Source organism: Pogona vitticeps, chromosome 13, assembly GCF_051106095.1.
Source record: "Pogona vitticeps strain Pit_001003342236 chromosome 13, PviZW2.1, whole genome shotgun sequence".
NCBI lineage: Eukaryota > Metazoa > Chordata > Lepidosauria > Squamata > Agamidae > Pogona > Pogona vitticeps.
The window spans coordinates 1,051,673-1,077,948 of record NC_135795.1 but is presented as its reverse complement, the minus strand read 5'-3'; the positions used below and the strand labels follow the sequence as shown (position 1 = coordinate 1,077,948).

General features: G+C 49.7%; 1 protein-coding gene across 2 annotated transcripts in view; it reads left to right on the top strand.

The window, feature by feature from the left end:
• Positions 1-26,276, top strand: part of RAB26 (RAB26, member RAS oncogene family) — a 90,092-nt gene that overhangs the window by 45,466 nt on the left and 18,350 nt on the right. The window lies entirely within an intron of this gene.

Below are 26,276 nucleotides of genomic sequence, written 5' to 3'. Positions count from 1 at the left end.
ATACTCAGGCAGCCAGTCATTGAGGGAAAGGCTGCCTGAAGAGAAAGGTCTTTGTCTGCTTGTGGAAGGACAGCCAAGATGGGACCAGCCTGGCTTCCAGTGGGAGGGAGTTCCAATGTCTGAGAGCAGCCACAGAGAACGCTCTGTCCTGGGTACTCCACCAAGTGCACCTGAAAACTCCCACCTTGTTTTGTTTTTAATCAGGAAGGAATTGTCATGCCACTTCCCCTTTTGGGGCAGGGGTGCTGGTGTGGTCCCAGGAGGATCCAGGTTTTTTTGGGGTGTGTGTGAATGCCTTCCCCGTTTCTGTAGCCCATGCCCATTCCTGTTCTCAACAGGCATGCCTTGCCTGCTTCGAATGATGTCACCTTATTGCAGCCCTACTCTTTGGATAGACGTGGCTGCCGCTTTTCCCATCTATTTTTAGAATTCAAATGTCACCTGTCAATTTTTTATTTTTTTAAAAAAAATAACGACGGCTTGCAGCACAAAAGTCTTAAAGCACAGCGTTGTCAGGGCTGAGCCGTGGGCAGGAATCTGCCGTGAGTCAGAAGGGAAGGAGCAAAGGGTTGGATCCGGAGGCAGTGGGGAGGGGGCAAGCTAAGAGCCTGGGACCGAGGTGCCCAGAAACACACTTGAGATCACATAGACTTGACGGCTAAAGTTGATCATGGCTAAGACAGGAGACCCTCTTACCTCCTTCCTGCTTGGTACCACATGGTGAGGGCAAAAAGATATAACACGATCATGTCCTTGGGTACAAGCCCAGGAATGCAACCAGCGCCTTGTTCATGAGTAGCCTCCAAGATGCATGTGATTTCTCTTGCACACGTGTAAATTGGCAATAGGGTTCTGATCATATATATTGTTTTTAAATCTGGATCTTTTAGGGCTTTGTTGTTGTTTAGTCGTTAAGTCGTGTCCGGCTCTTCATGACCCCATGGACCAGAGCACGCCAGGCCCTCCTGTCTTCCAGTGCCTCCTGGAGTTGGGTCAAATTCATGTTGGTCGCTTCGATGACCCTGTCCAGCCATGTCGTCCTCTTTTGGGTCCCCTTCTCCTCTTGCCTTCACACTTTCCCAACATCAGGGTCTTTTCCGGGGAGTCTTCTCTTCTCATGAGATGGCCAAAGTACTGGAGCCTCAGCTTCAGGATCTGTCCTTCCAGTGAGCCCTCAGGGTTGATTTCCTTCAGAATGGATAGGTTTGTTCTCTTTGCAGTCCAGGGGACTCTCAAGAGCCTCCTCCAGCACCACAATTCAAACTTTTAGGGCTTAGCAGTCTCAAAAGAAAAAGAAATCCTGCTTCTGCAGCCTATTTTCCTGCATGTGTCACAGGAACAACCAAGTGGAAAAAGAACGAGGGTCAAATGAAGGTGGGTGACCAGGCGGAGCATTAGAAGTCGCTCCATCAGCCGGGACCCATGGCCGCTCATCTTCTTCCATCCTGGGGTTGCCCCGATCAGTAGCCGTGTAGTTCCTGTGCCGGCCATGCCTTCCCCGTCTCTTTTCCTCTTTCTCCCTGGGACCCATTAAAGTTATGAGCTGTTTTATTTTACCCTGGCAGCTTTCTAGAAGGCTTTTGGAGCACATTGATCTATCAGCATGGATCAAAATAATAATCCTCTCTTGTAGGAGACCTCCGGGCCAGATCAATCACATCAGATCATGCCTGGGGAGGGGCCGTTGCATTATATTATGGTGTTATATCTTATTCTTGGCTCTGGAGCAAATGCAGGGGGGGAGGGTCTCCTTCCCCAGATCGATTCTTAAAAAAATAAGTTATGAGTCTCTTTCATAGAAGACATGACAGCCTGACAGGGTTCACTCTAAGAAGCTCTTTGCTGAGGATAAGAGGAGGAGGAGGAGGAGGAAATGGGTATCTTAAACACTCAGGATTTGAGTGGCTTTGACTTGTTAGATGTTGGATATTTTTCATCCAATGCTTTGGCAGAGAGAGGAGACTTTGCACCTCCTCTCCAGCTCCTCACCAAGATGGCAGCATCACCTTCTTTATTCCAGAAGAAACAAGCTGGAGGCTCAGTTGGGTTCCTGGTTCTGGGGCAAAGCCTTGCCTCTCAGCCTGGTCTCCCTCGCCAAGCTGTTGTGAAGCTACATACTAAACAGGACGAAGAAGGATCACAGAGGATACGTTGGGCAGCCAACTGACACCTCACCCCTACGAGTCCTTGAAGCCTGGCTTTGCTATTTAGCTTGGGGTGCTTTTGTCACTGTAGCAGAGTGGAAGGGCAGGATTCGCCCCTCCCAGCTCTTTGTAGGATCGTGTCTTTGCTTGTTGAGGGGGGGGCTACACAGTGAGGGTCATGATTCTTCCGCTCCTAGATCTTGACGGTCAGACCAACAGCTTCCCAACAGGCCCCCTCTGATGTCACGTCAAAGCTGACTCATGGCATTTGATGGAGGGCGTTCGAAAATGATGGGGTTAGACTTTTTATTTTTTTTTAAAAAAAAAACACCATAAAACAATCCATGCCTGTTGCTCTCACAATTTAGGAAGAAAGGATTCGCGCTCATTTCAGAGTTGTTTTGACAAAACTGCCTGAAAGTGAAAAGTGGTTGCATGCCACCTTCCAAAGTTTCTTTTTACACTTCCCTAAAAGTCATGCTTGGAGCTTGGTTGAAGACTGACAGATCTGGAGGCTGGGTGGTCTTTTGTGTGCCACTCATTCCTTTATGTGACGACTGCGTGGCTGGCAGGAAAAATAGCAGAGGTGACTCCCCCAACTTTCAAGAAACAATCCTTTCTTACATTTTACAGGCACTGGGGATTTTATACCAGGCACACCTCTATAGTGTGAGTGTGTGTTTAAAAAGAAGAAGTCAAAATCACTAGTCCTCAGGGCTGTAAAGATCAGACTATTAAAGTTGAGAAACCGTGAAACCACAGTGCAGATTAAGAACAATTTCCCCCGGATGTGAAATGAGAATTAGATAGATGGTTGCTTTTTCTGATGACTCAGGGGAGCAGAATCAGTTCCTCAAAATAGCTGCACAGAGGCTTAATCAGATTAAGAATACAGCCACTCCGAGGTGCCAAATTCCAAGGTCTGGGCTCTTGCAGCTTGGCATGCGATTCAGTGATAGCCATTCTTTCTTGGGATTAAAGGCAGAAATGGCCTCATTCTCAAAAAGAGAGGGGTTGATGTTGGGCTGACCTGGAATCTACTGATAAAAGCTTTCTCGGTTTCCTAGTCTCTCTTGCCCAAATGTCGAATTCTTCTTCACCTCTATTGGCTTTGTTCAAAAATTCTCAGGGCTTTTTCGTTTTGCTCTCAAAAGCAACTGAGGCATCTTCAGAGTTCTCCCCCTCATCACCTTGGCCCAATTTGGTGGACTTCGGGACTGCTGCGAGCAGGTTGACTCCAGATACGGTTGGCCCAATGCAAACTGCCTGGGTCTCAAGCCAACTGGACCGTGTAATCCGAGAGATCTACAAGCAAGTTCTCTTGCACGGCGACAGGTGACCCAGGGATGTGAGATGTCTGGGGACGTGTCTGGTGGCTTTGGCTGCTGTCTCCTGCCTAGTTGTCAAGGAGGAATGGGACAAAGGGTCTCCCCCAAATCCATCAGAGGTTCCAGCACCATGGAGAGCTCCATAGGGAGACACTTCCCATGAGAAAGGCTGAGAACCTGGGCTCATCCCGTTTGAGTTCCTTTCTCTTTTTGGAGAAGTTATGCTTTTAGAGAGGTGCTTTTCCAAGTGTTGATAGACATTCAGCGTGTGATTTTTCTGCACCTATCTGTCTTGCATTTTATGTGCTTTGTTATGGGTCAAATCAGATGTTCAAGAGAGTGCTTATTCCCTCAAATCCATCCGTGTCTCCTCTCTTCTGAGATCCGACTTGTAAAGTACAGCTTTACTCTGCCTGCTTTTCCACAAGGGGTTTCGACTTTGTCTACCTGCTGCTAAACTGGCCCCATCTTAACCCCGTTCTTGATTTCTGTGACCAGAAGTTGGGTGGGCCATAAAGTGGTGGTGGGGGCGTGAGCTGCATTGCTGCATTTAGGGGGGAACTTTCTTCCTTGGCTGTCAAGTGATGTGATAGAACAGGAACAACTGTTTATATTGATTTGCCTGTCTTGTTTTAAAGCAGGGCATAACCCACAGCCAGCCTGGTGCCACCATCGGAGTGTTAGCTGAGGGTTCAGGACCTCAGCTGTGAAGCTCACTCCTTGACCTTGGGCCAGTCAATCATTCTCATCCGGGTCTACCTCTCAGGATGACGTGGGGTGGAGGACCGTGTGGGCAGTTTAGAGCTCTTTGGGAAGAAGGTGGAAGACCGGGGTGTCGACTGACCGACAGAATATGAAAAGGGAAGGGCTAGAAGGAGGAATGCAGCACCAAGACAGAAAGAGCTCCTTTTGTCTCTCCAAAGGGATTCTCTCCTCTGTGGGTGATGTTGCACCGCTGGACCTCTGCTGCCTGGTTTTCCATGGGTGGGTGGGAAACTCTGGCCCAGAGCTCTGTGGAGAGATCCGTTGGCTTTGATATCAGCTGGTTGTTCTGTCCTGTCGGTTCAAACCTCCTTCATCACTCTGCAAGGTGTTCTTTTCCATCCCCTAAACCATGGAAAAAGCTGAGTTCTTGGTTTCTGGCCCCTTCTGTGGACCTTGGATGTTGAGGGTGCAGCAAGGTTTCCGAGGTACATGATTCCCCCCCCCCGGGCCCTTTATTACGGACCTTCTCAGCTTCCCCCACACAGATAAAAGCCGTGGCAAAGTGAAGCCTCTTCCTGAATGGAAGAGTGAGCCCTGCTTCTTGATGCTGCTCCATCACTAAAGACAATTTTATGTGTGAAATTCAAGCAGCAGCGAGAGACTCCTGGGGGGCTACCCTGCAGAAACCTTTTGGAAGATGGAATGAACGAGCCGATGTCTTATGTGACTCCACAAAACGCGTGGGGCAAATAATCCCAATCAGAGCATGGAAATGTTGCTTTGTTTTTGGACAACCGTTTCCATAAACCCCCAGCCAGCATGGCCACGGAGGATTATTGGAGTTGTAGTCTCTGATACAAGGAATTCCAAACAGCCTGGATCGCTGCCTTATCTTTTAAGCCATTTGCTAAGCTGACCTTCCATCGTCTTTCACACCCGTCCTTCTCCATGTAGAGTCTCCATGTGAAACGCTGGATCCAGTTTTTGGTCTCTTGCCTTCACCTTTCTCTCCCGGAATGAGGTGCACTAGGCACAGATGGATTGGTGCCTTTCAAAACCTCCCTGCTGGGTTTAAACTGGCTTCAGGTACGAAGAAGAAGTTGAACAGCTGTGTTTTCAAACCTCAGCAGCCCACAAAGGTTTCGCCAATCAGTCTCTGTGAGCCGATGCCCACCTTGTCCTCCACGTTTTCTCCAAAGCCGTACCTGGCTCTGTTTACCGAGAGGGCTCTTCCAAAGGATCACAGCCGAGGACTTTAATTAAAACGTATCTTGACATTTTGATGGCATGCGGTCCAAACATTAGCATTCATGAAAATCCAGCCTTCTTAAACTGTGTTCTTTTCTCCTATAATGAGTCTGTAAGGTCGGATCCCGGCAGCGAAAGTCTTTGAGGGGAAAGGCAGGGGGGCAGAATGAATGGGCTTTTGGAGCAGGCTTTTATTTTCTTCCACTTAACATTTTTCTTATTGGCCTGCTCCTTCTCTCTCTCTCTCTCTTTTTTTTTTTTCCTGGTAGATCTTAATTCCTATTCATCCCTGGTGCTCCTGGCTGATTTTCTTTGTCTTGAGCTGATTCCCAGAAAGCAGCAGGAGAGATGGCGTGATTGCAGGCCTGCCTTAGCTGAGCGGAGCTGGCTTGGGGCCCAGGGGCTGTTCCTATCTACGGCTTTTGGTACCTAAACTGACGAATCCTCATTGAACCACCTCTCGTGCATTCACACGAGGCAACGGCCCAGCAGGAATGGCCCCAGCAAAGGGCAAGGTCCTGCAGAAATAAACTTTGGTGGCCGTGCCACTCCGCAGGGTTGTGCACAGCTTCTGACCCTTTTGGCTACGCTGTGACATGGAGTCTCATCTCCCGTCCATTTGTCCTCCAGGGAACCCAGCGTTCCCGTCTTGTGGGCAGTCATCCCATGCAACTTGGTGTGTGATCCCGAGAACACGACTGATTTGCTGAAACGTGATGGGTTCAATCTGGGAGATTTTATCAGTAAATGGTGGCCACTGGTGCAATCCCACCTGAGAAATATGAACTGAAATCTCTCTCCTGGAAGTGGGTGGCGTCCCACCAGAGTCCGGCCATGTCAATCCTAGCTTTCCGTTGTCCGCCCTTCACCGCACGTGCCGTGCGCATGGCTGTGTGACGGACGCAGCACATCCAGTTCCTTCTGAGTGAAGGCAATGTGGAGAGGATGGGATTGTTGCCCTTCTGTGCCATGACTCTCACTTTTACATGAGGAAAGCTTGTTTTTCCGGGGCCTCTGCACATGTTTCAGTTCTTCCCTTAGAGGCTGAGAAGTTTGCAATTCCACTTGCGTGAACCAAGATAAGAAACCCACCACATGAGCCTGAGATGCGCTTATCGACAGATTCAGTTTGGGCTGGTTGATCAGGACATGAAGGATTAAAGAGAAAAAGATTCTGAAGACAGCTGCCTGCCCTTTTCCTGCCATTCTCTGTTTTTAAAATTGTTCTATTAAAATCGGACTGGACAGCTCTGTGGTTGAAGACATCTGTCTGTGGAGCCGGAAAGGAAAGGAAAACCACGTCTGCTATATATCTGCTATCTGGAAAACCCTAAGAAGGTCACCGCATGTCAGAACTGATCTGGCGACACAGTAATCCACAAAGGAATTGATGAAGTCCCACATGCAAATTTCACGATCCTCCCCATCTCAAGCTGGGTCCCCTCCATCCCCAGCGTGCGAGATAATAAGATCGTCTGACGCAGCCAGCGAGAGGGTGGCGTCTGGTCCGTCTTCCTCCCCTGGCTGTTTCTGCTCTTCTGGACATGGAGCAACGGAGGGCAAATGCTTATTCTTCCCAACCTCGGAAGAGCTGAAGGACAAGGTGTTTTCACTGCAGTAAGAGGATGCACGATCCAACCGTGCTGGGTTACCAATTAAGTTTCAAGCATCAGGAATGCAGGTTAGAAGCCTAGCCCGCTAGTAATTATGTGCCTCTTCTGACTGAGCAGTGATGCTGCCAGACTTTTCTAGGCATCGCACACTCAGAAATGGGCTTCCCGGTCCTTCCTTCCTGAGCTGGTGGAGCTCAGGGACCCCCTTGGAGGTGCCCCCAGGCTGCACAGGTGGCTGGGCCTGTCTCCCCATCGGCCACACACGTCCCAGCGGGAGTTCGAGGCTCTAAGGTTAATACACTTCGACACCTTCCACTGGAAAGGAGTCTGTCTTCTGTGGCGCCCATCCGTACCCAGCTCTGAAACTCTTCTATTTGGTCTTTGCTGCGCTGAAAGAACAAAACCTTGAAACATACGATGTGCATAATTTTATTCCACTTGCTTGTAGTTTGAAAAAAAAAAAAGATTGTGCTGCTTGGCGAAGAATTTTACAAGACGAATGAAATTACAAAATCTGCTTCTGGCTGGTTTGTTTTGTGTTTTTCCCTATTTTTTCCCTATCCTGTAATGCCTGCAAGTCTTGCCTCGTTGTTTTGGCCCCTGGGGAAATCAGGTTGGCAATAAACGAGACCAGCAAATCCTTCTCTCTTCCTTTCCTTAGGGAGGCGCCGGGTGGCCTTGTGAATTATAGATTCTACCATACACCCCCCCCCACATCCTGCATCTAGAAATCAGGATGTTTCTTTCTATCCCTGCTGTTTTCCAAAGAGGCCTCGTTTTTCAGCCCACATTGCAGTGTGTTTTTCAAAGGCAGAGAACACGAGGAAGAGTTCAAGGTGTAGACGGGACCTGGATTCAAATCCATGCTTGGCGATGAAAGCTCCGTAGGAGGTAGCAATGGGAAAACTCTCTTTGAACCTCTTACACACTTCAAAAAACCCACCAAATGGGAGCGACTGGGCAGCAAGTCTAAAATACAAACATGGCATAAGAAAAAAATGTCTTTTCCCCCCCTCCTTCCCTCAGCCAGACAACCTGGAGTTGCCTATCTTATGTCCCAATTTGTTTCAGCAGCTCTGGGTGAATCTTGGAGTTAGTCTTCTAAATGAAAATCTATCTGTCATTAGCTGAATATTGGCTCCTTAACTAGTTTCCCATTAAATGCCTCCCTCCTGCTCCTCCTCTGCAGTTAAAGGCAGTGGTTTTCACTTGTCAGCCAAAGGTTACAGCTGTGGTTTCCATTGAACTAAATGAGGACCACAGATCCCCTCAGAACCGAGGTGCTCCCCAAGGCTGATGGGATACAGAGCAGTGAAGGCTGCCCTCCCTTGTGGGAAATCTAGCTGTGGAAGCCTTAAGCGACAGGAAATCCATTGGGTCAATGATGCTGTGAATCCTGACGGTTTCAACCAGTGTCCTCTATTTGACGAGAACAGCAATTAGATCCAACAGGTTTCATTTCAGCAAACCTCGTTCCGAAAGGGCTCGTTCTGCATCCAAAAGAATGGCAAGACGCATGCACATATGCCCCCCTCCAACCCTGGCAGGTGCTGCCTTTTACGAAGTGTTTCCTCGAAGGGAGAAGACCGGTGGGATTAAGATACCTTTTCTGGTAAAGATCTGTCGGGACAGGTGGAAAGCAAGCTGGCGAGCAAGCTGGTACAAAGTCTCAGAGCCACAGAGCCAGCCCGTGGTCCTGGCTTCCCAAGTCTTCCAGCAACCACTGGTGTCAGCCATTGTATGCCCTGGTGGAGGATAATGGGATTTTGAGTCTGTTGATGTCTAAACTAAGGGCCTGTTGTGATCCATTCCTGCAGGAGCCTGAAAGAGGCCCCCCGTGCCAGATTCATCAAAAACAGCAAAGCGCACCGGGGGGGGGGGCTTGCGTAACCAGAAAGCCAGTTTTCTCCAAGTTCTGCTTGCTAGCAGGATGGTTCAAAGAGACGGGCTCCCAAGAGACTGGATGGGGACAAGTTGCCACCTGTGTCTTTCTCTGCAAGTTGGCACCAGAAGCGGCACGGACGGTTGCCAGCCGTTCGGGTCTTTCCCACTGGGAAAGGTTTTGAAAGCTCGTCTTCGCTCTTCCTTCTGCCGCTCCTTTGCTTCCAGTCTGTCAGGTTTGTCCTTGCTCCATGCTGATTTCCTTAAGCAGCGCCTTTGTCCCTTAAAAATCTTTACAATAAAGCAAGGGGAATTAAAGTGAAAGCTCAGACACTTTGAAGGAGGCCTTACTGGCGTCTTCCAAGCTTTGCAGCTTGTGCTGCTAGACAGGAGTTGTTCAACAGCACAGGTTTAGCAAAGGCACCTTCCTCTACTTCTCATTTTGGTGCCCTCCAGAGAACCCTTCTTCTGGTGCTCGTGATGAATCCAGTGGGAGGGCTGCTGAAAGACTTGAGCCACGTGTCCTTTTGCAGGGCTGGCGTTCCTGCTGATGGGCTGGACCAAGGCCTGCCTTGTGCAGAAATACTCCACTGTGTTTTCCCTGCCCTCCGAGGATGATGCTGCTCATCGCATTTCTATTCCAGTTTGATTGCATCTCCTATTTTGTCAGTGCTGTAAACAATGCAAGGCAGGCAGCGTAGTGCAGGGGTTAGAGAGTTGGACAAGGACTCAGGGCACCTGGATTCGAATCCTCAGCTGGCCAGGAAACATACTGTTAACTCTGGGCAGTCGATTCCTCTCTCTGGCTGACCTACCTTGCAGGTTTGTTGTTGGGAGGATGAAGCAGGAAGGAAGGAGGAGGGGCAGCACCTTTTCTTCTTGGAAGAGATGCAGGATGGAAGCAAAACAGCGAATCCCAGGGTGGGTTGTCGGGTCATCGAAGGGGGAAAGAGCACCCCCAGCTGCCTATCAGTGAGCCCAAGGCCCCTGGCCCACCGCAAGGGAGAGCCTTGGGCTCAGAGGTCAGCTTGTCTCCCTCATTGTGTTCTCCCTGCGCGTGGGAAGCTAAGAACGTCTGTAATAAAAGGCCCCGGGGGGGCGGGACATGCACCTTGGAGCAGTGACAGTCCTTTTAAAATAAAGCCTAGATGTTGCTGGAAGCCTGTCAGGCTTCATGGCTCGGGTGGCTTTATTAGCCCCATTCCTGGGGTGGAGAATGATGTCTTCCTAGAAGCTTTCTCTGGGTTTTTTTCTTCTTCTTTTCATCAAAGGCATCCGCTCCAATCGGCCACGGTGCCTCAATGGAGAACAGATACCCAGTCCCCACACTGAGGATAAATGGAGGAACTAGGATCCAGGGGGCCTGGGTTCAAATCCCGCACAGTCATGGAAACTCATTGGGGGTGTGGAAAAGCCACTCCTTAAATATCTCACTTACCTTGAGTGCCTTGTTAGGGTGGCTCTGAGTTGTTTCTGACTTTACAACACAACAACAACATGGGAAGAAACACAGGGTCCCATAGAGAGCCGCCGGGACACCTCCTGCCACTTGCTTGAACCCTAGCAGAACCCTTTGTGCTAGGAGGAGCTCTGCTAAATCAGGACTCCTCTCCTCTTGGGAGAGCATTTACAAGGATCAGCAAGGTTTTGTTTAACTTATAAATGTCACCTAGTCTCCCAGTGCACCCCCACCTGGCTCGGTGCCAGCTCAGCACTCAGGAGAACCTTCCCCGGGTGCAGGCAACCGTAATCTTCTTTGTACACACTCTGGCTTTTTAGGATGTTTTATCTGGCTTTTAGGCTTTCTGTCTGGCTTATTAAACACTCCTTTGCTGCACTGTTCTCGGTGACATATTTACAGAGCCATCATTTCTAGAGAGATGAAGAAGATCCGCTAACGGCTTCATTTACGGGTGATTTAGGATGTCTTGATTCCAAGGGGCGAATCGGGGAGGAATTCTGCCTCAAAAGAAGCACCATTTTTTTCCCTCGGCACTTTCTGCAGGCTGTCGCTGTGCAAAATGTATTTTCCTTCGCATTCACTCAAGAAAGCACAGAACTGGGGGGCTGTTCAGACCATCCTGCCAGCGTCTCTCATTCTGCAATGCAGCAGCTCTCATTTTTGTGCCATTTGCTTTCCTTCCCCTTAAAAGGGCTCTTTGCACCAGTTTGCTTAACAATTCACACCACAAGATCGCAAAGGTGAATTCTCTGCAGAAAAAGGGGGCGCAGAACCACCCTCTTCTCGCTCATCCCCAGCCCGGCTGCCAGATCCCAGAAAAATCATCAAGCGGGGCTGGAGAAAACGGGGGATGTGCCAAGACCTCCCTCCACCATCACTTTCCTTTCCAGAGAATCTCATTATTGCTGCAGCGATCGCAAGGGGAAGCGTCTCCCCGCCTTTATCCTTCACCAGCCGCTGATTTATTTATTCTCTTGGCGAATTCCACATTGGCACTCTGCTGCTACAAATGCGAACACAAAATATTTATTAGCCAAAACACAGCTGAGTCTTCCCAGAGGTAAGGGAGTTCAGAGGAGCTGCCCGGCCGTTCCTCAAGACTCCTCTTTGGAAACCAGACCCCAAAGGGTGGCCCCTAGAGTCTTTCCTTAAATTCAGCAGCAAAAGAGCCCTCCCCCCCCCAACCTCATCTTTATCATCTCCATTGTGATCAATATGCATGGCCTTTTACAGAGTACATTTCCAGGCGCTGTTTGGGATACAATCTGACACCAGGGGAACATCAGAGAATAAAGGGGGGTGGGGATGAAGGGGGGGGAGAGAGAGATGGATGGATGGATGGATGGATGGATGGATGGATGGATGGATGGATGGATGGATGGATGGATGGATGGATGGATGGATGGATGGATGGATGGATGGATGGACGGACTGAGAGATTGGATGGATGGATGGATGGATGGATGGATGGATGGATGGATGGATGGATGGATGGATGGATGGATGGATGGATGGATGGATGGATGGATGGATGGATGGATACATACTTAGGGGGAGGGTATGCCAAAGGATTTATGGCAAAAGTGAGTTTTGAGAGAGGTGGCAGTACAGTATGTGGGTTTTGTGAGAGCAGGTGGCCCAGCAGGAGAGAGGGAGAGGGTGATGCCTTTTTAGGAAACGAGGGTCCTATTTTTTACTGAAAGGGCAGATTAGGTTTATTAAAAGTAACTTCTGTTATGTCCCCCATTTACTCCTGTCCAGCTTGTAGGTCAAGGTTTGTTTTCATTGGCCACAAAAAGAGGATGGGGGCAAGTGAAAGCTTGGATGGCAGTTCCCCCCCCCACTCATTTTTGATGTGCGGGAGAGATTCCTCGTTAGGATCTGTTTGTATGTTAACTTGACTTATTTTTATATCCTGGGTGAGTCTTCATCTTGAACCCATGTTTTCTAAATTCAAATACAATTCTCTGGCTTCTAATCTGGATTTGGCCGGGGGTGGGGGCGTTAGGGACAGAAAACAATGCAGTGGCCCTTAGACTCTCTTTGCCCCTTGAGATACGCGGGCCGCTTTGCTTTCAGGCCCCTGCTCAAAACATTCTTCTTGCCGCTGTCCCTTCATTGGGGAATAATCACAGCTTCTGGTTTTATGACATCGTACTTGTGGTTCGTGCTCGCTGAGGATGACGGACGTTGCCGTCTAACACATCTGGATGGTGCCCAGATGCTGAAGGCTGTTTTGATAGCAAAACAGCTGGTTTCCATGAGGTGGTGGCGCATTTTCTTCCCCGGCTGCTCTTCTTCATTCTTTTTTGTTTTGCTAATGAGGAGATGCGCTTTGGTTACTATTATTATTTCTTCCTTGGCCAGACAGAGAAAATTGGAAAGCTGGTTTATAAATAGACTCCCTTTTCACCCAGAGGGCTACTTCCTCTGTAGTTTCCTTTCCAGAATGTTGCTCTAGCCAGTCAGGGAATAAGAGAGACGCAGGTAACCCAGTTTCATTGATTTTTCTCTCCACAACCTCAGTGTGCCCCGTATTTCTTCATCAGAAAGGTTCATCTCCTCTATTCCACCAGCCACCCCATACCCCCGCAACTAATTCTGCACTGGGACCTTGACCGACCACCTTTCTTTGTCCACTCTGTCCAGGCCCAGGGTGGTGGTGGAGGATTTGACTCCCAATTAGGGGCCACCAGACGGGGCACCATGATCAGAAAATGAAGGAGAGGGTGCACTCTTCTAGAAACCTGTTTGGGAGAAGCTATGGCTGCCCTGGTGATGCCACATGCCAGGTGTCTCTGCAGACTCTTCTCCATAATGCACCATTGCACAGCCAGTCTTTTTTTAAAAATTTTTTGATTCCCCACGGTACATCTCCCAGGAGAAAAGCCAGCCTGGGTGGTCTTGGGCAAGCTGCACCCTGAAAAAGGTTGCCATAAATCAGAATTGACTTTAACAATAATAGGTTCTGGGCGTGGGTGAGACACCCTTTGCCCTTTGCACCTTCTGCCGTTTCCAGCCTCATAAATTTCTGCTTGGAGTATATTGTTTTGCATGGTTTTGTATCTCTCTCTCTCTCTCTGTGTTGTGATTCTGTTGATCCTACAGCACTAATGAGGGCTGCATAATTGATACCTGTTGGCCTCTTGATGACACCTCTGGAAGTCAGAGCCAAGTCACCACCAATAATTAATTAGGCCGTGGCTTCTGCTTTTCTCATTCTTGCCCAGATGAAATTCTGTGGGTTTTCTTTATTATTATTTTTAAGTTATCACAGCGCTACCACCAGGTTGCCCCGAGTTGTCTCCCAAAAATCAACCACAGGTGAAGAAGAGTGGAATGGAGCTGGCTTTTTGGAGGGCAAAAGTTCAGATTGCATTCTGCTGATCAGTCGTGGGAAGAAGGTGGATCTCCTTTTCTATTTGAACCAGGCAGGGCCCGCCCATCCTTGGCCATCAGCTCCAAGGCCTAGTGCCGGAAAAGGGCTGAGCGCCTGCGGTCCCAGGCTGGCTCTTCAGGATAAGCCCAAGACTGGATCCAGGAAGATACCTGCTTGAAGTCCCAAGGGTCCTTGACAGCTGTGGACCTGTTTTCTGTGGGTCTTCTCCCCCTTCCACACCTCTAGTGTTGCTAAGTCAACAAGCTGCCTCCCCAGAGATTGAGAGCCACCACCAGCTCTTGTGATGTCACAGAGGCAGGCATTTGTGATGTCACCAGGGTGAATCACTGTGATGTCAGAGAGGCAGGGCGGACAAGGACTGGATGGGGGAGGGCGCGGCATGGGATTTGGTTAAATGAGCCCAGAACGTGGCCAGAAACCTGCAAAGCAACTCACAAGAGCCAGGACAGGGGTGGTGAAGTCCGATGGTGCTGATGTGCAGACACAGCTCCCACACTGTCACCTCTGTGCTGGGGCAGTGAGACTGGGCAGGGCCTGCCCTGTCTTGGCTCCTCTTGGCCCGGACACCTGCCACGACCTCTTCCCCCAATTTTTTTTTGCAGCCGTTTTCTGCGCGGACCGAAGTTGTCCCTTTGTTCAATTTATCTTCCGCTCCTGTTTCTCCCTCCTCCCAGCTGCCTCCTGTACTTGAGTCTTTCCTCCCACCCCCCGCCTCACAACCTTCATTAAAAGCAAAGCACAGCAGCACTTTCAGATGACAACCAAAGAAACAACGACGACACCCACCACGTCTTTCACTGGGGCTGAGCGTCTCTGTACTTAACGCAAGAGAACCACTGAAACTTTTAACAGATGCTCTAATGGCAAGTTTTATTGCGGCGTTGATGGGCTGCCCTGTGGGAATTCATCATGCCGTCCAAGCAGGCTTTGATTTGTGCTTCTTCCAACGCTTTAAGCTTTAAACAGTGTCTCTTTAGTGCCTTGAGGAGTTGCCTTGTTTTTCTCTGAGCCTCCAGGGGTTCACATCTTTTACGGAAAAGCCCGGCTATAAAGAACCGAGAATACCCCGAAGTTGGGTGTCTTTATAAGTGCAGGGGGGGGGTCTCCTTGCTGATGCACATGGCAGCTGTTCTATGCATTATTGTGGGGGGGGGAATTTCCTCACTTGGTGGCCAGCTGTCTAATGATGCAACCCACTATGAATTGCAACTTTGCAAAAGTGGATGGCTTTCTCAGGGTCCTCTTATCCCTCTCAGTGGGCAGTTATGACAAGACGGAGACCCCCCTCTTGGTCAGATGAGCCGACGACGTAGTGTTTGGCCAGCAGCCTCTCTTGAGAACGATTGTCTCCAGCCTGACCCTGGAGGTGCATGCCAGCAGTCCCAGGTTCAGCCGGAGAGTGATGGCTGTCAGCCAGAGCTGTCAGCGGTGGCCTGATTGTACCAGCACCTTGACCTTGTAGAAGGTAGGTTCCAGTGTTCTTAAAATCCAAACGTCTTCTGTGTTGCAAAGTTCCGAATCCCTGGTAAAAATTATTACTTGCAATGCAGTAGAAGTACGGAAGCCCACAGGGGAGAATAGCTAGAAGTTCCCCAGAGTCCACTCCTTTCTCAGTAGCTGGCACTTGAAGTCCCAGCAACTCACTCTGAGACATTTGTAGGAGAAAGAATAAAAAAACATTTCTTTACAGTTGCTTGAAATTATAGACTTGTCTATGCTGCCTTCTTTCCTGCACTTATCCTTAACAACCAAATAAACAGATCAACAGGAAACAAACAACTGCCACCAAGCAGTGAAAGAGAGGGAAAAGAACAGTCAGCAGAGAGGTGGACTTCTCTTTGAATTCAAAGGCCAGAAGAAGCAATGGGTTAGTGAGTGTTGGTTAGACAATCCCATTGGCCCAGAAAAGGCCCTCCTGGTCACACAAACTAGAAACAGCCTGCGAGGTTGCAAATAAAACTCCAGCGTTTCTGCCTCCAACTCTGCCTTCAGCTCTCCTCAACTCATCCATTTCACCGTCTCCACCACTTTCTCCAGAGACGTTCCAGGCCATTTGGGATAAAGAGGATCCGACGACAGCCCCTTTTAATCAGCCACGGCTCTGCTAATCACCTGTCACGGCTCCGAGAAGACAGAAATTAAATTCCTTCGCTTGGGCGCTGCAGGAGCCGGTGGCCACGACACTGTCTCTCGCAGAGGAAATTTCCAAGCAGGCAAGTCAGAGAGAACCATCATGCGTCCTTGCCCTGCCAGGAAGCAGGCATAATCCTCAGTCTTACTTCTAGACCTTGAGCAAACGGCGCTTTTGTGCTTAGAGCGAATGTTTGCCTTGGGGTGTTAAATTATCTGAAGCTTAAACAAGGAAAATAATACTCGTGTTGTTTCCTGAGCTCTGCTGGCACTGCGGCACAGAACGTGCTGTGCTTTGCCAGGCGACAACCGGAGGGTCTGCTTTTGACCTGTGGCTCCATTAAATCCTGGGGGATCAGCAATGGGAACAAGGTTTGCTTGGCAGAGGATGCAGGTCCCTTTTTCCTGACTGCGGTGGTTGGGCCGAGTCTCCGCCATGCCGGAGAAAACAGCAGCAAAGGTGCCACCTGTCAGGTAGTGGCGATGACAGGGGGCAGCAGGATTATCCCCACGTTTCAGGTGCAGGACTACGGCGGTGAGAGGCCTTGCTAGTTCTCGGTAGGCATCTAAACAGGGAACTCCAGTGTTACAACCCACTCTCTTTGCAAGGGGGGGGGCACCTGAAACAGGGACGGGGCTCCTGTGCCTTTAATACTTGTGCGGATAGAGAATTTCACCAGGTCAACTTGGAGAGCCTTCTCGGAATATAACCCTCCTGCTCTGCTCTTTCTGCCCCAGGCCGAGATGCTGCAGACCCCCTCACCACAGCTGGATTTTATTGAGAATCCGCCGTTATTTCCTTCTCTTCATTTCTCCTCTTCCCACGGTGCATTTCTGCAGCGAGTTTTCATAGTAAGCCTTTCCGGAGACGTGGAGCCATGTATCATTCAAAAGAGCTGCCAGCCAACCGAAGCACCTTCGGGAGAGGCGGGGGGAGGCACATTTAAATTAGAAGAAGTACCTGAGTAGGTGCCACCCACCTCTCTGGCAAGGGTACCAGCCTGGGAATGAAAGGCAGCTGCTTGGGAAGCGGCCGGGAGTGGTAGATCTGGGGTGGGCGCTTTCAGAAGAGCACCGACTGAGGGAGACAGAGAGGTTCAAAGGCAACCCTTCCCCTTCCTGGCGCCTTTGAAGAGAGGTAGATGGCAACTCCCATCATCCACAGCTCATGTGGCCCAAAGCTTGCCTAACAGGTTCTGTTGTTGTGTGGGTGAGATAAGGCTCTCAGGTGACCTCTTGCTCCTTAGCATCTGTTAAGGTTTAATTACCCACGCTGTGTGTTGTTGTTGTTGTTGTTGTTGTTGTTCTAATGAGGTTTCTGTTAATTGGCCATCTGTCTTTTAACTGGATACCTGGTCGTGTTCAAGTTGGTTCTTTGACAATCGCACATCCACTTACTTATTTTTCCAGATAATTTTAAAATCACCTTTGTACAGGGGTGTGTGTGTGTGTGTGTGTGTGTGTGTGTGTGTGAGAGAGAGAGAGAGAGAGAGAGAGAGAGAGAGAGAATGAATGAATGAATGAATGAATGAATGAATGAATGAATGAATGAATGAATGAATGAATGAATGAATGAATGAATGAATGAATGGTCCACGTTTGCTCCTGGAGCTGTCACTTGCTTCCAGTTCTGATTCATCTTCTGATCATTCTTGTGTCTTCTGCCCTGCCAGTCACATCGGGCAGAGCCGCCAGGGAACCTTCATGCCTTCCCTGGAACTACAGAACCTTAAGTTCCTACCTGTCCCACAATTCCACAGGACGAAGCGGCGGCAGTTAAAGAAACACGATTAACTGCTCAGCAGAGAGATTCTCCGAGGATCTAATGGAGACCCTCTGCAAGAGCTGTCCAGGTGATACCCCAAACGGAACACATGCAGGCAGTTTTCTCCAACTTGGTGCCCTCCACATGTACTGGCACATGATCTCCATCATCCTCAGCCACCTGTGAGAACATAATTATGGAGCACGTCTCCCTTCGCAGAATACATAATGCCATGTCCAGATAATTTGGGGGTCTGAAGTGAAACCTGCCCTTTCTGAGCACATCATAATGCAATGTCTCTCTGCGGAAATGACGCTTAGCTTAGCAAGGGAGGCGGTGCGGTCTCTTCAACCCAAGGCGTTCTCTGGTTTGCTTTTTCTGCCTGCCTGCTTTTCGCCTTTTGGTTTCTCAGCAGGCTTGTCCACGGAGAGCCGTCCTCAGCTAATGGGCTCTGCAAATATCAGCCCCGAGCAACCGGGTTGTGTTAACTCCCCCCCCAGCATCATGGTCCAGTGGCATTTGAGCTCCTGCGTGTCTCGTTATTTTTGGAGATTCTAATTGCCTTCGAGCCTTTTAGAAATGTGCATTTATTTTACTTTATTTTATTTTCCCCACCTGCCAAATGTAGGGCAGTGATAATTAGGATAAATCCCACTGCCACCGCCGCTGTTTTTAATTAAGCTTTGCTGAGCATGGCTCTGGAACTGTTTTGGTGTGGTAGCTCTAGTTGCTACGCATAACTCTGAGTCAGGGTTTGGTCTTTGCTCTGGGGATGGCCGGCCGCTCCAGGTTCAGGGGGCAGTAGATCCGCCAAGGGTTTTTGGTCTTATGGAGCAAGTCAGGGAGCCAAACCTTTTCTCCCAAACAGGTTCTCCTGAAAGTGAAACAGTTTTGCAGGCCGGGGGTGGGGGGGAGTTGTTCCTGTGCAGGTCTCAGGACCGGCGTGGCCATTCCGTGGCAGTGCCAATGGAGGATCGCTCCGAGCAGCTTTCTTCTCGACCAGTGGCCAGCTCACACTCACAAGAGGGGTCAAAGCAGGAGTCATATTTGTGGCGTAGCGTCTCAAGTTGTTAGCTCCTCTCTGCCTCTTCTACAGCTCCGGAGGCTGTTCTCCCCTCGTGCCCAAATTGCTTCCACCTTCTCCGTGTGCTTTTGTGCCAGGCGACAATGGAAGATAAACTTGTAAATGGGACTGGAGAGGATTTGGTTCCGCAGACGAGGAGGTAATTGGATGCATTCAAAGGCCTCTGCATGGAGGAGGATGCTGCAGGTGGCTTGGGAGACACATCCTCCCTCCTGCTCAGCCTCCTCTCAGGGCTTCCAAGTAGTGCTGGAAATCTTCTCTTTAGAAGCATGCATTATGCAAGAAGCCTCTCGTAAGACGGAGGAGGTTAATGGCATGGCCTGCCTGTTTATGTTGCTGATGAGCCCTCGCTGGCAGAGGGGGCTCCTTAAGTATCAACTGTCTGCAATTGTCACACTTATTTCCCGTAGGTTTGCCAGTCAGCTTGCTGTGCTCTGCGATTGGCTTTCAGGGCACAAGTGCTTTCTTCTTTTCTGAGCAGGGGTGGCTTGGCCGTGAAAGTCTACCTGAGTCCTGACTCTGGAATACTCGTGAATTTCAGCTCTAGCAACGGGTTTATTTATTAACCCAAGGGTTCAGCCCTTAGGTGGTGTTTTCTTCAAAGAGACAATGCTGGGATTTCCATGTTGAAACCCCAGCCCTGTTGCCTTTACCATGTATTTACCATCACCTTGCAATTAACCCCCTTCCTTCCCCCTTTACTTGCCTCCTCTTGAGCAACTTCACCAGCCCCCGCATGCTTTCCCTTGTGAAATCTACCTGCCTAATTCCAGCTTTTGCCATCCCTTTAATATTTCCGACGTAATGGTAGGAAACGCCTTCTGCATCTCCTCCAGAAAAGGCTGCTTCCGTCACAAAATGGGCAGGGTCACCCCACGCGCGTGGAGGTACCCCGTTTCTTCTACAGATGCCCAATTTTGAGAAGCGAGAGAGCACCCATATACATCAGGCTTGATGGCTTGGTGTTTGGTTTTGCCAGGTTAGCTAACTCGGGAAGCTTTGCAGGATGGAGGTGGGGCATGTGGGCGGGCGGGCCGGCAGGCTGGGAGCATCTGCGTTGTTGAGCTTGAGGAGGGCAGATGTCCTGGTGGAAGAAGGAGGGCTGTTGGGAACTCAGAGGCCCAAGGGACGGGAAGGACGGGGCCGCCAGCCAAGAACAATTCTGCAGAACTGAGTTGCCGGCTCATCGGCCCCTGCTGGCAACACAGCTTGGTCTTCTTCCCTTGCTTATCACAGAACCTGCGCTTGTTTTCTGCTCAGTGGGTGGGTGCAGAAAGGAGAGGGGCTTCGGGGAAGGCAATATTAAAGGCTCCACTGGAAAGCAGGAGGAAGCTTTCTGTGATGGTGCAGGAGCAAAAGTGGCCTTCCTGGTCCCTGGCCTTTGCAAGCACTGTGTCTCCCCCGAAAATAAGACAGGGTCTTATATTAATTTTTGCTCCCAAAAATGCATTAGGGCTTATTTTCAGGGGATGTTTAATTTTTTTTTCATGTACAACCGTCTACATTTATTCAGATACAGCCATGCCATCACCTTCTGGTTCCTGCACAAGAGTGGAGGGCAGGGTTTCACTTAACTAGGGCTTATGTTCGGGGTAGGGTTTATATTTACGAGCATCCAGAAAAATCATACTAGGGCTTATTTTCAGGTTAGGTCTTGTTTTTGGGGAAACAGGGTATCTGTTTGCAGAGAATGGCTGAGAGGTTGAGGCTGCTCCGGATGAACCCCAAGACACCCCAAGTCCCCCTCCCTTCCTCCTGATGAAATCTGGAAAACCATTGGTGCTTCTTTTCCAGCCTAGCTGGAGTGGGTGGGTGGGTGAATCTGTGCTGGGTTTTACTCCGAACTTCTGAAGGAGCTGTCCAGGGTGCTGAAACTAGGTTGGCTCCACTGTTTCGGAGCCCTCCCTTAAAAGTTAAGAATAAAACCCGCAGCAATTTACGCCACCCCATGATTTACCAGCCTCCTGTTTCCCAGTGTGTTTGTGATTCATTCTTTTCTCCCTGTGCACAGGGCTGTTGTGTGTGTGTGTGTGTTTTATAAAAGGTATTTTTAAACCTCTTAAATCACCCTTTCGACTCCTCCGGCAGGCAGGCGGGCGGTGTAAATCTAGCCTGTTGCTTTGCTCCTTCTTTTCTCTTTCACGAAGGCTGGTTTTGTGACACGAGAGAGGAGACGGCCGCCTGCCAGTGGGATTGGGTGGGAAGTGGCCTCATCTCCAGGCCTCCCATCAGTCAAGAAAAATCCATTTATTTCCAGTTCACCTGTCTGCTCCCTCCCTCCCTCCCTCTCTCTTTCTTTCTCTCTCTCTCTCTCTCTCTCTCTCTCTGTGTGTGCGTGCACAGAAAGGCAGCCTTTTTAAAAAGAAAAAAACCTGTTGCTCTCTCTCTCTCTCTCTCTCTCTCTCTCTCTCTCTCTTGTCGGGGAGTGAGTAAATTTGGAAGCAGGCACAGCGGTGAAGTGGCAGATTTCCCTGGACGCTAAGATACTGACAATGGGTTTGAGGAGTGTGTTTTGTCAAGGGAAGACGAAGATCTTGCCTATGGATTAACTGTTACCAGAATATTAAACAGGGAGAGAGAGAGAGGAACTTATCTGTGTGATGACTGATTAAACTAAAAAGAAGAGGAAGAGCATTGTAACATTTTTACTCCCCTAAGGCAGCCCAGAATACAGGGCCCTGAGTCCGGCAGAGGAGGAAGTCCCAGCTTCGGTAGAGGAATACTTTGCTGGGCACTGCTGTCCACCCACCTGTCCAGTCGAAGGTGCTTTATTATTTTTATTATTATTACCCCAATAAAGCACCTTCTACTTGTTCTGGGAAACATTAAATGCTCCCATCCCACTCCTGGCATGGATGGCAGCTCCCTTGTAGGGCATCTGCTGTTGGAAACGTGGGCACAGGAGGCTGATGCCATGCCTCTTGCTGGCACCCGAGCCATCCCGAAGCCTTCACATGGGCAGGCCTGGCTCCTTGGCCCACCTTTCATCTAAGGCGGCCATGAGCCCCGATCGATTCCTTTGAAACAAGGTGGCAGAGGCTGCTTCCTCCCTGCCCCCTGCCCTGAGCTCATCCGTGGCGCTGTGCCCACCGTGCCTCTTGCTGGCTTGTGCTCCGTGGGCACCCAGCCACCCTGCCCATCCTCATGGATTTTTCCTCCTCTGGTGCTGGATTATCAATAACATTGGTTTCTGCTGGTAGGCAGCGGCCGTGGCCCCTGCTGAGCGGTCTCTGTCCCAGCGCTCCTCATTTACTCTGCTAGTTGAGGAGACCGGCTGTGAAGAAGGTGCTTTGGGACTTCCAGGAGAGGGTGACGGGATGCTGGGGAAGGGAACGGGACAGGCTTGGCCCTTGCCCATCCAGGAGCCCCTTGGCAGGAGGTCTCTGGCAGAGAGGGTCTTGCCAGCCGTTGCCCGGAGCGAGAGCTGCTCTCTTTGCCTGCTGTTTGCAGGATGCAGATCTCAGCCAGTCTTTGACAAAAGCAAATCCATGGAGAGGATTGGGTTGTGCCATTGTGGCAGGATAACGACTTTCAGCCCTTGCTGCCCCTCTGGGATCAGATCCATTTATTCGTTCTATCAAATGAGAAGCCCAGCAATCGCCTAGATGCCGAGCAGGAATTGAGGGATGTTAAGAGGGAGGCCCTGAGCGGACGGTTTGAAATGCCAATAACTATAGCAGTGCGGATTCTGTGCTGGTAAACCGACAGGCATAAAAAGGTGTGCCTTTAATGCAGAAAAAAACAACCCATTTCATCTTGTTGCTGTTCCTAAGTGGCTGGGGGAAGCGACGAAGCAGGAGGAAGAGCTGCTGCCATGCACGCCTGATGTAAGACGTCACTGCTTTGTATCGGCAACACAACCCAGGGGTTGGAAAACAGACAAGTCCTGCCGGGGTCTTGAGCTGACACGGGCCTCTAGCTCAGTCTCATGTCCTGCTTCAGCCCCTGTGAATTCTCCTAAAGGATCCATGCTCTGCATTGTGCGTTGAAACCAGTTTCAAGCCTCTTTGATGCTCATGGCTTCGTCCTTCTCAGGTTTTATGCCATTCCCTTGTCAATCCTGAAGGGGTTTTATTTCAAAAAATGTTGGGCTAGTTAGGAAATGGTTTTGTTTTTTTTTTTCAGCCATAACCAGCAGAGGCAGGCAGAGTGGGTCACTTGTAACAAGGAAGATAATCAAGTTCTTTTTGGAAAGAAAAGGCCTTGCTAAGCTCTGCAGCCTAACTTAGATACTGAAGCATCAGAGACGCCAAACCTAAAGAATCCACCTTGGAGGTGTGTGGCTGGCATCAAGTTGGATCTCAGCGGGTGCAAAGAAAGATCATCTTCTTTCTCCACTCTTTCAAATAATTGACCGCCATCTAAAAAAAAACCCTTGGCTGTGCCCTTGGTGCCTGAGATTTTAGCAGGCAACCTCCGCCCAGGTGCTTTTCTAACCTATCTCGAGAACCATAAGGACTAGAAACTTGACTGGAGGAAAAAACAGAAACAGAAGCCAAGATTCCTATGAACCTAAGATCACTGGTGACTTTTCTGACCCCCTGTCGAATTGCAGTCTATACACCAGAGTGTGGAAACGTTATGTCTGGGGGATGACAAGATCCAGAATCTCCAGGCCAGCTATGATTCAAAATGTAGTCTCCAGACCCAGTAATTTTGTAGGAGCAACACTCTTTCCCCAGCCATTTTGTGGCTGGTGTGCTTGCTTGCAGGGGCTGCACTGTTGTTCCTGTCTCTCTCTTCCCCCCCCCCCCCCGGTCTTCTTCCATCGGCTCAGTCTGCTACCCTCCAGCGGTTGGAAGGCTGACTCTTGTACGTTTGAAGCCGTCTGCCTCGCTGCTCTGCTCTCGGCTGGATGATGGCTTTTGAATCCGGCTGCCTTTGTAGCTCCCGCTCTGAAAACTTTCCCTTGCTCTCTGAAGTCTCTTATCAAAAGCAGAGGTGGAGAGAGAGAGAGAGAGAGAGAGAGAGAGAGAGAGAGAGAATGATTCCCCCCCCCAATAAGAAATCTCGCCTGGGGTGGAAGCCAGCAGCCCGCCGTTTGCTGCTAGAGCAGAAGGCAGGCTCACGGTTGAGTGCAGCCGAGAAGGAGGTGGATTTGATCTCCTGCTTGAGGTGTTGTGCAGGACCCGAAAATCTGCGACCCTCTGATCAGTGCCAAGGGGGAAGGCCCAGAGGTGCAGGGCCAGAGTTTATCTTAGCATCCCAAGACACATTTCCCATCCACTCCAGGGGACCCTTATTGATCTAGCAGGATCTGGATCTGCTAGCGTCTGCTTCTGTGGGAAAGCGGTACTTATCTCTGGAGAAGATTTGAGAGAGGGCTTGGAAAATGTTGTGTTAGTTCCCATACAGCTGCCTTTTAAAAGTATTATTTGAAAAAGATTACAACCTCTTATTGACTGGCTCTGTAGATGGAGCTGCCCCGAAGTCTGAGTTTGGAGCTGCTCCCTTGTTATTTCGAGCGTGGATGTGACTTAATTCACACACTGGCTGGTCAAGAAAAGAGGAAGGTGAAAAATATTTCAGCCCTTTACAGACTTAAGTTTAATTTTGACGTTTGTTGAATAAAAATGAAAATTAAACGGTTTGCCTTTAAAGTGGACAAGAGTTTGCATTTTGCCAACCTGAGATGGCACAACATGGATGCTTCATTGGACGTTCTCTCTCTCTCTCTCACACACACACACACACACACACACACACACACACACACGGACACTCAGGTGATAGTTATGAGCTGAAAAGCTGTTGATGCTTCTGCACTATGGAGACTCCTCTGGCATTCATGTCAGACTGCTCAGGATGGAAACGGTCCCTGGGTTTCCCTCCTAATCCACTGATCACAAAGGAAAGTGAGCCCATTTGTAAGCGGCTGGAGAGGAGACGAGGTCCTGAGGTGACAGTCAGATGGTTTTTCACGTTTAAAGAGTTGCTGCTTCCAATGAGAAGCTTTCTGCACCGAACATCGGACGCTCCACTTCAGCGGTACGTTTTGCTTTCAAACAATCAAGAGCATTAGTATAGAAACCAGGATTTCTTTCACCCAAAAGGAATGAATGGCCTCTTTCTTGGCTTTCAGATCAGTGCAGGATAAGCTGTCGGGCCAGCCGGTGGTGGCCACCCTGTTTGGCCAGGGTGCGAGCAGCATCCTTGGTGGGAGAAGGCAGCCAGAGGCATGGCAGGCACAGCCCTGCATGTCTGTGTTTCTTGCCACCAAAGCGTCAGCAGCTTATGCAAAATCTGTCTGCCTGAGCTGTGCCCACAGTGAGAGCTGTTTCCCTTGGAAGGCTTTTGGCAAGCATTCAGGATTTGGGCTGAAACTTTCTCCAACTCTCAAGATCACTGAAGCTTAATTAAAACCAGCATCTAATGACACTCCTAAGACCCAAGAGAGTTTCCTTGCACCTGTAAGAACTAATTATATTGCTATCAAGTTGTTTCCAGTGTATGGCAACCCTCGTAGGATCTCCCAGTCTCTTTTTCTGGTGGAGCAACGGGAACGCTGTGCAGCTTGCTCTCTCCCTCGTTCCCTGCTTTGTCATGCCAGCGTTTGGCCCATCCTGCCGTTTGGAACAAGGCAGGGGGTGGAGCACCAGCATCATGACTCCTCAAGCTTCCCACTGCAGAAGTCACATCGGCAACACTGGAAAGGATGGATGTCACAGAGGCTGCCTGCCCAGCCTCTGTGACATCACAAGGATTGACCCAAGGGTGTCACCCCTAAGGTGTTTTTCAAGGTTTTCACACAAAGTCTAACAATGTTTCCCATTTCAGAAAACTAGTTCCCATTAGAAACACTGAAGTTGGCTCTCCATGTCCTAAACCAGTGGTTCTTAACCTTGGGTTACTCTGTTGTTTTTGAACTGCAACTCCCAGAAACCCCAGCCAGCACAGCTGGTGGTGAAGGCTTCTGGGAGTTGCAGTCCAAAAACACCTGAGTAACCCAAGGTCAAGAACCACTGTCCTAAACCCTTGGCAGCTGGAAGACCTCAGTAGTGGAACCCTGTGGCTCCAACCCGCTTACCCCATCAGCCCCACTAGGAACCTTTTGCTGTCTACCTCACAGGGTGGTTGTTGGAGATGCTTGGACCTGGCCCTGAGAGAGTTCAGCACATCGATGGTTTTAATCTGCAGAGATGTTCCTATTTTTTTCTGCCCGGTCCTTCTCAAGATGTCCCAACGCACCTCAGTGTTGCCAGCACAAGTTTACCAAGCATGACACATCAGATGTATTCAGCTTTTAATGACCGGCTTCGTTAGCTGGAGACTTTGACATGGCTTTGAACTCAACTTCTAAGCCTAGCCTTTCCCAGAGGGGAGACTTTGAAATCTCACTGAGGACCTTTCTTCTGACGCATTTTCCCTCACCAAGATCGTCTGCAGAACATCCGCCCGTCGGCTTTTCCGTTTGGCTGCCCAACATTACGGGCTGGACAGAGAAAGGGGCACGTGTGGGTAGAAAAGTTGGGCTTTTGTGTATCCCGGTGGGCTTTAATGTCAAACAGGAGGAGGG